This window comes from Anolis sagrei, chromosome Y, assembly GCF_037176765.1.
Source record: "Anolis sagrei isolate rAnoSag1 chromosome Y, rAnoSag1.mat, whole genome shotgun sequence".
NCBI classification, from domain to species: Eukaryota; Metazoa; Chordata; class Lepidosauria; order Squamata; family Dactyloidae; genus Anolis; species Anolis sagrei.
In genome coordinates this window covers 1,901,855-1,915,549 of record NC_090035.1, presented here as the reverse complement: position 1 = coordinate 1,915,549, position 13,695 = coordinate 1,901,855, and positions in this window count along the sequence as shown.

The window sequence follows — 13,695 nt, the reverse complement described above, 5'->3', positions numbered from 1 at the left end:
GAAAGTTGTAGAAACTAGACAGACGTGTAGGGTAAATTAGAAGTAGGGGTAAGGATGGGGAGTAGATAGGGAAGGGGGGGGGGGGTAGGGGAAAGTTGAACAGGGGGAATGTGATAGACAAAGTTTGAGTCACTTCCGTTCAGTCCACAGAGGAGCAGTTATCTCGCTTCGCCATTATTATTATTTTTTTTCCCTTTACATCTCTTATCCTTCATACCCGTAGATCTTTAAATGTCCAATTTATATTTGTTTTTTAGATATTCATTCAAGAAATTCCAATTTATTTGCTTAGACTTGCTTTGTTTTTCTACTTGATTTGATAGTATGTCACAGTCCCTGAGGTCTATTATTTTCTTTATCCAATCTTCATTCGTTGGGATTTCTTTGCTTTTCCATTTTTGTGCTATTAATATTTTAGCCGCCGATGATAGATAAAACAAAAATTTTTCTTCATTTTTCTTCAGTCCCAAGTCCGTTATATTTAATAGGTAGTATTCAGGTTTGATGTTAAACTTTATTTTCATGATAATTTGTATGTGTTTGTGGACCATCATCCAGAACGTTTTAATCTTCTTGCAATCCCAGTATAGATGAAAATAGGTTCCAGCCTCTTTTCCACATTTCCAGCATTGGGTATTATGATTGTTTCCGAATTTTGCCAGTTGAACAGGTGTCAGATGCCATCTGTAGAAGACTTTGAACCAATTCTCTGCTATACTATTGGCTTTCGTGTATTTCAACTTGATCTTCCACACTTGTTCCCATTCATTTAATAATATAGAATGACCTATATCCTTAGCCCACTTGACCATGTTTTCTTTTACCAATTCCTTCTCGTTGTTCCATTCTAATAACTTTTGATATAAGATTCTAATCAATTTTTTCCCTTTTTTCATAACCGTGTCCCAGCAAGATTCTTTTTCGCTGAACCTCCTACAAGAGAGGAGATTCCATCTGAACATGAGGAAGAACTTCCTCACTGGGAGAGGGAGAGCTGTTCAGCTGTGGAATTCTCTTTCTCTGCCCCGGAGTGTGGTGGAGGCTCCTTCTTTGGTGGCTTTGAAGCAGAGGCTGGGTGGCCATCTGTTGGGGGTGCTTTAAATATGATTTTCCTGCTTCATGGCAGAATGGGGTTGGACTGGATGGCCCATGAGGTCTCTTCCAACTCTAGGATTCTATGATTCTATGTTCAGTGGTGGAACTCTCTCTGCCCCGGAGTGTGGTGGAGGCTCCTTCTTTGGAGGCTTTGAGGCAGAGGCTGGGTGGTCATCTGTTGAGGGTGCTTTAAATATGATTTTCCTGCTTCTTGGCAGAAAGGGCTTGGACTGGATGGCCCATGAGGTCTCTTCCAACTCTATGATTCTATGTTCAGCTGTGGAACTCTCTCTCTCTCTCTGCCCTGGATTGTGGTGGAGGCTCCTTCTTTGGAGGCTTTGAAGCAGAGGCTGGGTGGCCATCTGTTGGGGGTGCTTTAAATATGATTTTCCTGCTTCTTGGCAGAATGGGGTTGGACTGGATGGCCCATGAGGTCTCTTCCAACTCTAGGATTCTATGTTTAGCGGTGGAAATCTCTCTCTTTGCCCCGGAGTGTGGTGGAGGCTCCTTCTTCTCAAAGCCTTCTGGAGGCTTTGAGGCAGAGGCTGAGTGATCATCTGTCGTGGGTGCTTTGAATGCAATTTTCCTGCTTCTTGGCAGAATGGGGTTGGACTGGATGGCCCACCAGGTCTTTACCAACTCTATGAGTCTATGAGTCCATTAGCATAGTGGGCTAGGAATGATGTTGGACTGGATGGTCCACCAGGTGTTTACCAACTCTATGATTCTATGAATCCATTAGTATAGTGGGCTAGGAATGATGTTGGACTGGATGGTCCACCAGGTGTTTACCAACTCTATGATTCTAAGAGACCATTGGCCTAGTGAGATAGGACTCTGGGACACCAAAGTTTGAAGCCATCATGGAGTCTGTCCTGGTGGTTATGATTTATTTAGTTCACGCCTATCCCATTATATTTCCATCTTGGGCTTCCAACCGATGTCTCTAGATGGGCTTCCATCCAAGTTTTGACCAGATCCTGACTGGCTGGATCATCTCACCTCCAGCCGTGCTGGTCTTAGGTTCTGCTTCAATGGCAAAGACAACCCCCTTTTGTCGACTTCTGATTTGGAGAGGCTTTTAAAGAAGCATTCGCTGAAACTTCTCAAATTTCTATGCCACTGAAATAAAGAAAGACATAAGAGGAATGTCACTTCAGATCACAAAACATTCTTGAATAGTGTAAAGTAAGCACAGCCTGGAGAATCGGTAAGACCATTGAGAGATGAATAGGAGACTCAAAGAAATATAATGGAACTAATCCAGCTTTTATAAAACTGCCACTGACTTTACTGATTAAGAAGAATTATTATTTTTTGGAAAAAAATAAATAAGAGGAACGGGCTATTTATAGCAGGAATTATGGACGAGACTTTGAAAGAGATGTTGAGCTTATTCGGTTATCAAAGGCACCGAGGAGGAGGATTTGGGACCGAGGAGGAGATTTCAAGCATCTCGTACACTTGGAGGGAAGGGATGCAGGTCTGGTTATGGAGCACATGAGTTTGACTTGGACTTTCCACCCATTGTTGTTGGACTACAGAACCCATCACTCCTCACCATGATATTTATTTTATTTTATTTATTTATTATTCAAACTTATATGCCGCCACTCCCCTCAGAGCGGCTTACAAGAACAGAATAGGGATTCTGTTAGTGTACCGTCCACCTCGCTGCACTACGGTCTCCCTACCTGAGCTAGCGGGGGTGGTCTCGAGCTTGGCATTGGAGTCCCAACGACTTCATTTCTGTACAGTAGTGGTTCCCAACCTGTGCTCTGTAGACCATCAGTGGTCCACAAGAAATAAAATGTGGTCCGTGGTCTCAATATTACTACACCATTGCAATGAGAATGACTGGTCTCACGAAACCTTATAGTGCCAAGGCTTATTAAATATGGTTTTCTGTGGGTGAGCATATGGTGGCTACTGGATGACATATGTTCTGTATCAGAAACTAGAGCAGATGTGGTCTATCCAATGCAATTTTCTGAATCAGCACCCCAAATAATCAAACCGAACCCAAAGTTGACCAAAGAATGATTTGTAACCCTTTTGGTACTAATGTTGGAAAGTGGACCCTGGTCAAGGTGGTCCCTGGCCAAAGTGTTCCTTAGCCAAAGTTGTCCCTGGACAAGTGGTCGTTGGTCAAGTGGGATCAGGTAAAAAAAAAGGTTGGAAACCACTGCTGTACATGATACTTCATAGGTTTATGTCTTAATGCTCACCTTCAAAGGTTGCTGATGTTGTCGTCATCATCGTCACCATCATCATCATCTTCATCATCATCTTCACCTTCATCATTTTCATCTTTATCATCTTCATCATCATCTTCACCATCTTTATCATCATTACCATCATCATCATCTTGATCATCATCTTCATCATCATCATCATCATCATCATCTTCACCATCTTTATCATCATCTTCATCATCATCATCACCTTCATCATCATCTTCATCATTATCATTATCATCATCATCATCATCTTGATCATCATCTTGATCATCATCTTGATCATCATCATCTTCATCATCATCATGTCATATCATAAAGTAATCTCTTAAGTGTGTATTGTGTATTGTGTAGCCCTCCAAATGTTATTAGACTAACTCCCAAGCAGGCTTTCCTTTTGCAGGTCATGATGAGGAATCTTGGGACTTGTGGTTCAATTGTATCTGAAGGACAGCAGGAATCCATTCTTGGTCTAGGAAGTGGAGCTGAGAAGTTAGGGAAGATAAAAAGCGGGTGGGCCAGGAGAGTGACCAGTAGGCATCTGGTCAAGTAAGAACCCAGTTGATTGGTAGTAAGGTCAAAGCAAGACTTTCTCAATGTGGTTTGGAGCCTAGTAGCATATGAATGTCTGGTGGAAGCTAGAGTTTGTTGACTTTCCAAACCTGAGTGCCAGTAGCCTATCACAAAATAATCGGAGCAATATAACATTGTCTGCTGTTTCTGTTCCCCAGTTTGGCCTCTCTTGTTTTGAGCTGAAGGAATTCCTAGGTCTTCCAATAGCCCACTCCCACAGTCCTGTGACAATGAGTTTCCAAATGGAGCCAACCACTCAGTCAACACATCTGTCCCATTTTCATCATCATCGACGATCTTTCGTGTCCGAGTATGATGGCTTCCAAGTATAGGATCTTGGCGGTGGGTCTGTAGGTGATTGTAGAGACCAATTCTTGACCGGCATGTTCTTCCACAGTGAGGACGTTGATTTCCATATGGGGGACACCTGTTCAACGCTACAGCCTTTGTCTTGTGGGGTTCCACAGGGCTCTATACTGTCCCCCATGCTGTTTAATATCTACATGAAGCTGCTGGGTGAGATCATCCGGGGTGCGGTGTCATCTGTACGCAGATGATGTCCAACTCTGTCACTCCTTCCCACCTGCTACTAAGTAGGCTGTCGAGGTCCTGAACCGGTGCCTGGCCGCTGTAACGGTCTGGATGAGGGCAAACAAATTGAAATTGAATCCAGACAAGACAGAGGTCCTCCTGGTCAGTCGCAAGGCCGAACAGGGCATAGGGTTACATCCTGTGCTGGATGGGGTCGCACTCCCCTTGAAGGCGCAGGTTCGCAGCTTGGGTGTGATCCTGGATTCATCGTTGAGCCTGGATCCCCAGGTCTCAGCAGTGACCAGGGGAGCATTTGCACAGCTCAGGCTCGTGAGCCAGCTGCGCCCGTACCTTGGAAAGTCTGACTTGGCCACGGTAGTACACGCTCTGGTCACATCTCGCCTTGACTACTGCAACGCTCTCTACGTGGGGCTGCCCTTGAAGACGGCCCGGAAGCTCCAGCTAGTCCAGCGCGCAGCAGCCATGTTACTAACAGGAGCGGGACGCAGGGAGCACACAACGCCCTTGTTGTTCCAGCTCCACTGGCTGCCGATCTGCTACCGGGCCCAATTCAAGGTGCTGGTGCTGGCCTACAAAGCCCTAAACGGTTCCGGCCCAAAATACCTGTCTGACCGCATCTTGGCCTATGAGCCCACGAGGACTTTGAGATCGTCTGGGGAGGCCCTTCTCTCGATCCTGCCTGCCTCACAGGCACGCCTGGTGGGGACTAGGGACAGGGCCTTCTCGGTGGTGGCCCCCCGGCTGTGGAACACCCTCCCTGTGGACATCAGACTGGCGCCCTCCCTTATGACATTCCGCAAGAGACTAAAGACGTGGTTGTTTGAGAAGGCGTTTGAGTAAGTGCTGCAACAATTGGCAATGACGATTGGAACGGAACATGGATAACGAGATCTGGATTGTGATTCAATGATGAGACGTCGCGAATGATTTAGTGTAATTGTATTATTGATAGTGATGTTGTTTATTGTTGTTGCGATATTGCTTATGTTGTAAATTGTACCTGGTTTTATATGTTGTACACCGCCGTGAGTCGCTCTAGGGCTGAGAACGGCGGTCTACAAGTGCAGTAAATAAATAAATAAATAAATAAATAAGACGGTCCCAAAAAAGGTTGGCTTGACCCGTTATCTCTTTCGCCCTCCATTCCTGCCTCTTCAAACTCCACAGCAGTGCTGCTCACAGCCGACCTCTAGTTAGATGCTCAAGGGCCAGGGATTTCCAGCTCTCCAGTTTTTAGGGTTGGTTTTAAGACTTTTCAAACCTCTTCTCCTGTCCACCAACATTCCATTTTCCATTCTTGAGTTGAGAATAGAGTATCTACTGTACTTGGGAGACGGTGATCTTTGGGCCTTCAGACAATGTGTCCTTCACCAGGCATGTAGCCAGGGGGAGGCTTGGGGGGCTTCAGCCCCCCCCCCCAAATTCTCATGGTGGTCCGCGAGAAGGCCTTACTGGTATATTATTTAAACTGTTATGTTTATTCATATCATGATCTCTATAACGATATGCTTGATGGCCGTCTGGACAGGGGGTCAAACAATCCCACCGCTGCCACCAATTATAAAGATTCGCTCCATGTCCGATTGGGCAGGGGGTCAAGGAACCCCACCACTGTCCCTCCTTCAATAAGGAATTCACACCACTTTGGCACTTATAGTGTTTGAGGGGATGTCTCTTTATTAAAACCTTCGCTGCCACCATAAATCAAATGAATCAGGAACCCTCTAGCTATTTAAAATATTAAAAGGCCTTTTTTATTCCACCAAATACTGTGTATTACCAAGGGCTTCTTTGAGGGGAAATAGGAGAGGTTGATTCACAAAGGAAAGGGACTCAAAACCACAAATGGCACTTGACTCAGGCTTAAATTTTAAAAAAAATAACAAGAAAGGTTTATTGAGTAGAAGTTACAGAATAAAGCGAATGCAGTTGTAGAGGCTTGGCTGTTACAATGAAAGTGTTCTTGGTTCTTAGAAGCGTATCGGTTGCATGAGAGAATGGTTCTATGCTTTGTTACAATTCCTAAAACAAAACCCAGCTATTTTCTTTTCTAAAATAGCTGTAACCAGTCTGCCACAGCCTACTTTGCTGTGCAAACTACAGGCAAGCTGCCTATTCCTAACAGAGACCCCTAAAACTCTAATCCTACTCTAACATCACCCAGAACTGAACTGAACTGTCAAAATAAGCCTCTCTCTTTCCCTCCAACTGGCTAACTCCGCCCCCCTTTTCCAAACCAATCCTGGCTGTTGCTGGGCTGGCTCAGGCCTAGGCCACTCCCCCTCACTAAACTGGAGTCTTCCCTAAACTAAGATGGCTCCTGCAGCTTGGCTGTTACAATGAAAGTGTTCTCGTTCTTAAAGCGTATCGGTTGCATGAGAGAATGGTTCTATGCTTTGTTACAATTCCTAAAACAAAACCCAGCTATTTTCTTCTCTAAAATAGCTGTAACCGGTCTGCCACAGCCTACTTTGCTGTGCAAACTACAGGCAAGCTGCCTATTCCTAACAGAGACTCCTAAAACTCTAATCCTACTCTAACATCACCCAGAACTGAACTGAACTGTCAAAATAAGCCTCTCTCTTTCCCTCCAACTGGCTAACTCCGCCCCCCTTTTCCAAACCAATCCTGGCTGTTGCTGGGCTGGCTCAGGCCTAGGCCACTCCCCCTCACTAAACTGGAGTCTTCCCTAAACTAAGATGGCTCCTGCAGCTCTCTGCCAGGCCTACCAAGCTGAAACTACCTAGCCTGTCTCTTCCTAGGCCCTGCCACCCCCCAGCTGGCAAGGTAAGGGATCTTCACAATCACCATGCTCAATATATCCCACATGCATGGGGGTATTGGGGTAATGATACAAAAGGTTTGCTAGGGTAGACCCTCTTTCACTTAGACTCAGCCCCCCCCCAAACCAAACTCAGACCCCCCCCCCCCCCACAAAACAACATCCTGGCTACGTGCCTGAGTCCAGGGGAGTTGATGGAGGAGGATCATGACTTCAATGCTGGCAGTCTGTACTTCTTCTTCCAGAAAACTGACATTTGTCCACCTTGTTTCCCAAGAGATTTGCAGGATTTTCTGGAGGCAACATCTGTAGATCATAGAATCATAGAATCAAAGAGTTGGGAGAGACCTCCTGGGCCATCCAGTCCAACCCCATTCTGCCAAGAAGCAGGAATATTGCATTCAAATCACCCCTGACAGATGGCCATCCAGCCTCTGCTTAAAAGCTTCCAAAGAAGGAGCCTCCACCACACTCCGGAGCAGAGAGTTCCACTGCTGAACGGCTCTCACAGTCAGGAAGTTCTTCCTCATGTTCAGATGGAATCTCCTCTCTTGTAGTTTGAATCCATTGCTCCATTGCGTCCTAGTCTCCAGGGAAGCAGAAAACAAGCTTGCTCCCTCCTCCTCCCTGTGGCTTCCTCTCACATATTTATACATGGCTATCATATCTCCTCTCAGCCTTCTCTTCTTCAGGCTAAACATGCCCAGTTCCCTAAGCCGCTCCTCATAGGGCTTGTTCTCCAGACCCTTGATCATTTTAGTCGCCCTCCTCTGGACACATTCCAGCTTGTCAATATCTCTCTTGAATTGTGGTGCCCAGAATTGGTCCAGATGGTCCACATTTTGCAGGCGAATAACAGGGTTGCGAGGACAGTAGTTTTATAAACAAGTCCCTTGGTCTCCCTACGGATGTCCTGGTCCTCAAACACTCTCTGCTTCATTCAGAAAAATGCTGCACTTGCAGAGCTCAGGCAGTGTTGTATTTCAGTGTTGATGTTGACTTTCGTGGAGAGGTGGCTGCCCAAGAAGTGCAAATGGTCAACATTGTTTAGATTACACCACTGACCTGTTTTTTCTGATATTGCAGAGGGATTGGCTGGTGCCTTTTCCTGGAAGAGCAGTTCGGTTTTCTCAGTGTTCAGCGAGAGACCAATCTTTTTGTAACTACAAGTGGAAACGGAAGACAGCTATCTCTGAGCCAAGTATTACTATCAGGAGTAAACATTGTCAGGAAGTCAATGCTAGCAAGATAAAGAACAGGTCTTGTGCCATCCAAGGCTGGAAAACCCTAATCCCATGCCAGAAATCAAGGAGTTATCTGTAGTTGTTAGGTAATCTAGAAGCTGTAAATCAATTGAGACCACGTGCCAGGAATCATGTTCTTCTTGGGACAGAGCTGGTGTCCTCATCTGCCTGATGTTGGTAGAGATGTTCAACCACATCCTGATCCCAAGCTGTATTTATTCATGGCCGTTCTTCAGCCATGGGCTTCCTGAGACCTTGACTGCAACCTCATATTGACAACCTTTTCAGGGGGACTTGCCTGATCCTCAGGAAGTTGCTGTGTTTCTTTCCCTCAGACAACAAGCTATGTCTGCTTCTTCTCCTTCACAAGAAATTTGGGGGGTGAGGGAGGACTGCAATACCTCCCGGCAGTTAGTTGGCCATTTTTCATGGGGATGTCTCATGATAACCTTTCTCATCAAAGAGGAAAAGAAATGCAAACATTGTTTACATCTTGTATCATTTCTAAAACATTTCTCCCGCAGGCCAAAGCTATTTAAACTCCTTTAACCTTTTCTTTAAGGACTTGCTCTCAAGTCACCCCACCATCTCTGATATCTTCCTAAGGGATACATTCACCCTTCCAAAAGGCTATAGAGATTTATGGTACCCCCAAAAAGTTATGAGCTCTAAAAAGTCATGCCGGGCTGTGGCGCAGTTGGTTAGGAGTCAAAATAAGCCAATGGGATTTTGGCCTGCATCAATAGGTCTAGTGTCTAGGTCCAGGGAAGTCATGCTCCCCATGCTCTATTCTGCCTTGGTTAGACCACACCTGGAATCATACTGTGTCCAATTCTGGGCATCACATTTGAAGGGAGATGTTGACTCTAAGCTGGAATGTGTCCAGAGGAGGGAGACTAAAATGATCAAGGGTCTGGAGAACAAGCCCTATGAGGAGCGGCTTAGGGAACTGGGCATGTTTAGCCTGAAGAAGAGAAGGATGAGAGGAGATATGATGAGGGCCATGTATAAATATGTGAGAGGAAGCCACAGGGAGGAGGAGGGAGGAAGCTTCCTTTCTGCTTCCCTGGAGACTAGGACGCGGAACAATGGCTTCAAACTACAAGAGAGGAGATTCCATCTGAACATGAGGAAGAACTTCCTGACTGTGAGAGCCGTTCAGCAGTGGAACTCTCTGCCCCGGAGTGTGGTGGAGGCTCCTTCTTTGGAAGCTTTTAAGCAGAGGCTGGATGGCCATCTGTCAGGGGTGATTTGAATGCAACATTCCTGCTTCTTGGCAGAATGGGGTTGGACTGGATGGCCCATGAGGTCTCTTCCAACTCTTTGATTCTAGGATTCTATGATTCTAGGACGCAAGGGAACAATGGCTTCAAACTACAAGAGAGGAGATTCCATCTGAACATGAGGAAGAACTTCCTGACTGTGAGAGCCGTTCAGCAGTGGAACTCTCTGCCCCGGAGTGTGGTGGAGGCTCCTTCTTTGGAAGCTTTTAAGCAGAGGCTGGATGGCCATCTGTCAGGGGTGATTTGAATGCAATATTCCTGCTTCTTGGCAGAATGGGGTTGGACTGGATGGCCCAGGAGGTCTCTTCCAATTCTAAGATTCTAGGATTCTAACTCGTATGATTCCATAGTATTGAGCCATGACAGTTAACTCTACAGGTAGATGCACCTTTGGTTACTAGCTATGTAAACCTCTCTGGACATGACCTGGCTCGTCAACATCCATTTGAAAGGGCTCATTCACTCTGTTCTCCATGTGTATTTGTAAGAGATACATCACTTCCCACATCTCAAAAGATGCATCTGGAGGTGGGCAACCTATGATCAAAGGTCTGCAGACCTCCATGATTCTAATTCTGTTCTTAGAGTGGGAAAAGTGATGATCTGGAAGATATCTCCTCTTATTAGTGAAAACCCTTTGAAAAGCCACAGCTCCGAAGTGCTCTTCCTTGCTTTGGGAGGGTGAGCGCAGCACTTCCAAAAAGGACATTTCGCTCTGTCATGTTAATCTTGGCGAGCTCCTGGATTACTGATCTAATCGACAGCGACAACCCTTCAGACCTACCGAATCTTCCCGGGCTAATCTGGCTGTCACACAGGCGTGTCAAGGTGTTCAGCCTCCCAGCCAGTGAGGCACGCAATGCACTTAGCAAGGAAGGATGCTTGCCAGGGAACATCTAAGGTGACGTTCTCTCTGGAGGAGCTTCCAGCCCTATAGCTTCGCATGGATCCCGAGCTTGGCAGGGGGAATCAACCGAATGTCTTCTGGGGAGGTAGGACAGCCATTCCCATCAAGTATAGTGCCTAGATCTAGGGAAGTCCTGTTCCCATGTTCTCTTCTATTCTGCCTTGGTCAGACCATGTCACCTGTAATCCCACTGTGTCCTATTCTGGGCACCACAATTGAAGGGAGATGTTGACTCTAAGCTGGAATGTGCCCAGAGGAAGTGGGTGACTCATAGAATCCTAGAATCCTAGAGTTGGAAGAGACCTCCTGGGCCATCCAGTCCAACCCCATTCTGCCACGAAGCAGGAATATTGCATTCAAATCACCCCTGACAGATGGCTATCCAGCCTCTGTTTAAAAGCCTCCAAAGAAGGAGCCTCCACCACACTCCAGGGCAGAGAGAGAGAGAGTTCCACCACTAAACATAGAATCCTAGAGTTGGAAGAGACCTCCTGGGCCATCATCCAGTCCAACCCCATTCTGCCAAGAAGCAGGAATATTGCATTCAAAGCACCCTGAACAGATGGCCACCCAGCCTCTGTTTAAAAGCCTCCAAAGAAGGAGCCTCCACCACACTCCGGGGCAGAGAGTTCCACCGCTGAATGGCTCACAGAGTCAGGAAGTTCTTCCTCATGTTCAGATGGAATCTCCTCTCTTGTAGTTTGAAGCCATTGTTCCCTTGCGCCCTAGTCTCCAGGGAAGCAGAACACAAGCTTGCTCCCTCCTCCTCCCTGTGGCTTCCCCTCACATGTTTATACATGGCGATCATATCTCAGCCTTCTCTTCTTCAGGCTAAACATGCCCAGGTCCTTAAGCCGCTCCTCATAGGGCTTGTTCTCCAGACCCTTGATCGTTTTAGTCATCCTCCTCTGGACACATTCCAGCTTAGAGTCAATATCTCTCTTGAATTGTGGTGCCCAGAATTGGACACAATATTCCAGGTAAAGTGGTCTAACCAGAGCAGAATAGAGCATGGGGAGCATGACTTCCCTGGATCTAGACACTAGGCTCCTCTTGATGCAGGCCAAAATCCCATTGGCTTTTTTTGCCGCCACATCACATTCCTGGCTCATGTTCCCCTTCCTCTCCACGAGGACTCCAAGATCTTTTTCACATGTCCTGCTCTCGAGCCAGGCCTCATCGTCCCCCATTCTGTATCTTTGCATTTCATTTTTTTCTGCCTAAGTGGAGTATCTTGCATTTGTCCCCGTTGAACTTCATTTTGTAAATTTTGGCCCATCTCTCTAATCTGTCAAGATCGTTTTGAATTCCCACTGTGTCCCATTCTGGGCACTGCAATTGAAGGGAGATGTTGACTCTAAGCTGGAATGTGCCCAGAGGAAAAGGGTGACTCAAAGGATCAAGGGTCTGGAGAACAAGCCCTATGAGGAGTGGCTGAAAGAGCTGGGCATGTTCAGCCTGCAGCAGAGAAGGCTGAGAGGAGGCATGATGAAAAGGGGAAGGCCTTGACCTCTGTCTGTGTCTATTGTATGTCATTTTTGTTCACGGTGTAAAAGGCATGGAATGTTTGAAGTTGAACATGCCCCCCCCCCCAATAAGAGATAGTAACTTATAGTTTTCCAAGGACAATGGACAAGATTTGACCTCAGTGCTGCCGGGCTTCATGTTTTGGCTGAGTGGAAATCATCAGACTCCTTTTTTTAATGATCTTTGGACTTCCTGCCACGTTTTGGACTCCTCTTTCCTTCATGAACTTGTTTTTGCCCATGAATTTTCCCAAAAGTGAACGATGAATTCATACTATGCCATGATAAAGGCTTTTATCAATTGCTCTGTTGGAGGAAGGGAGGGAGGGAAGGGATGCCTAGATATGATTTCCTTGTGCATGATCGCAATATTTCTATATATTCCCCTTATGTTTCTGACCCTTTCCTGACCCTTTGCCCATTCCCTTGCCTTAATAAAGCCGATGAAGTCACCCAGCCCCAAGGGACAAAGCAATTAGTGAAGTCACCTCCAGATTGGACTACTGTAATGCGCTCTACGTGGGGCTGCCCTTGAAAACGGCCCGGAAATTCCAAGTGGTCCAACAGGCAGTGGCCAGGTCGTTAACTGGTGCTCCTTACGGAGAGAGGTCAACCCTTCTGTTTAAGGAGCTCCATTGGCTGCTGTTCATTTTCCGGTCCCAATTCAAGGTGCAGGTGCTCACCTACAAAGCCCTAAACGGTTTGGGACCCGCCTACCTGCGTGACCGCATCTCCGTATATGAACCCACACGATCTCTTCGATCATCTGGAGAGGCCCTGCTCACAATCCCACCTGTATCACAAGCGCGATTGGTGGGGACGAGGGACAGGGCCTTCTCCGTAGTGGCCCCCTGACTCTGGAGCTCTCTCCCCAACGATATCAGACAAGCCCCAACATTGGCAGTCTTTAGGAAGAGCTTGAAGACGTGGTTGTTCCAGTGTGCCTTCCCAGAATAGGAAACTCCAAGCATCATGTCCCAATTGCACTTTACTAGAGATTAAGATTGTCTGCACACCGCACTTATCTCCAAGAACCTATCCATCTCACCTGTCATGTTCAGCATTTTAAAATTTTAATCATTACATTTGGCCCGGCCTTAGTTTTAAATGTGTCATGGTATTATTGTCTAATGTTATTTGCTATTGTTTTAATGTTTATTGCTTGTTTTATGAGTTTATTTATTGTTGTATTTGTTATGCTGTTGTTTTACTGATGTGTTGGGCCTCGGCCTCTTGTAAGCCGCACCAAGTCCAATCGGGAGATGTTAGCGGGGTATAAATAAAGGATTATTATTATTATTATTATTATTATTATTATTATTAAATACCGAAACCCTCCACCGAAGACATATCTTGCATGGACAATAGAAAAGGAGTTATTTCCTGACCTTGGAGGCTGACCATCAGGAGGTAATTCATTTGACAGAATTTGATCACTTTTCATTAAGATAAGCAGGAAATCCCCCCCCCCCCCCGGTCCTGTTTACACACAAGCC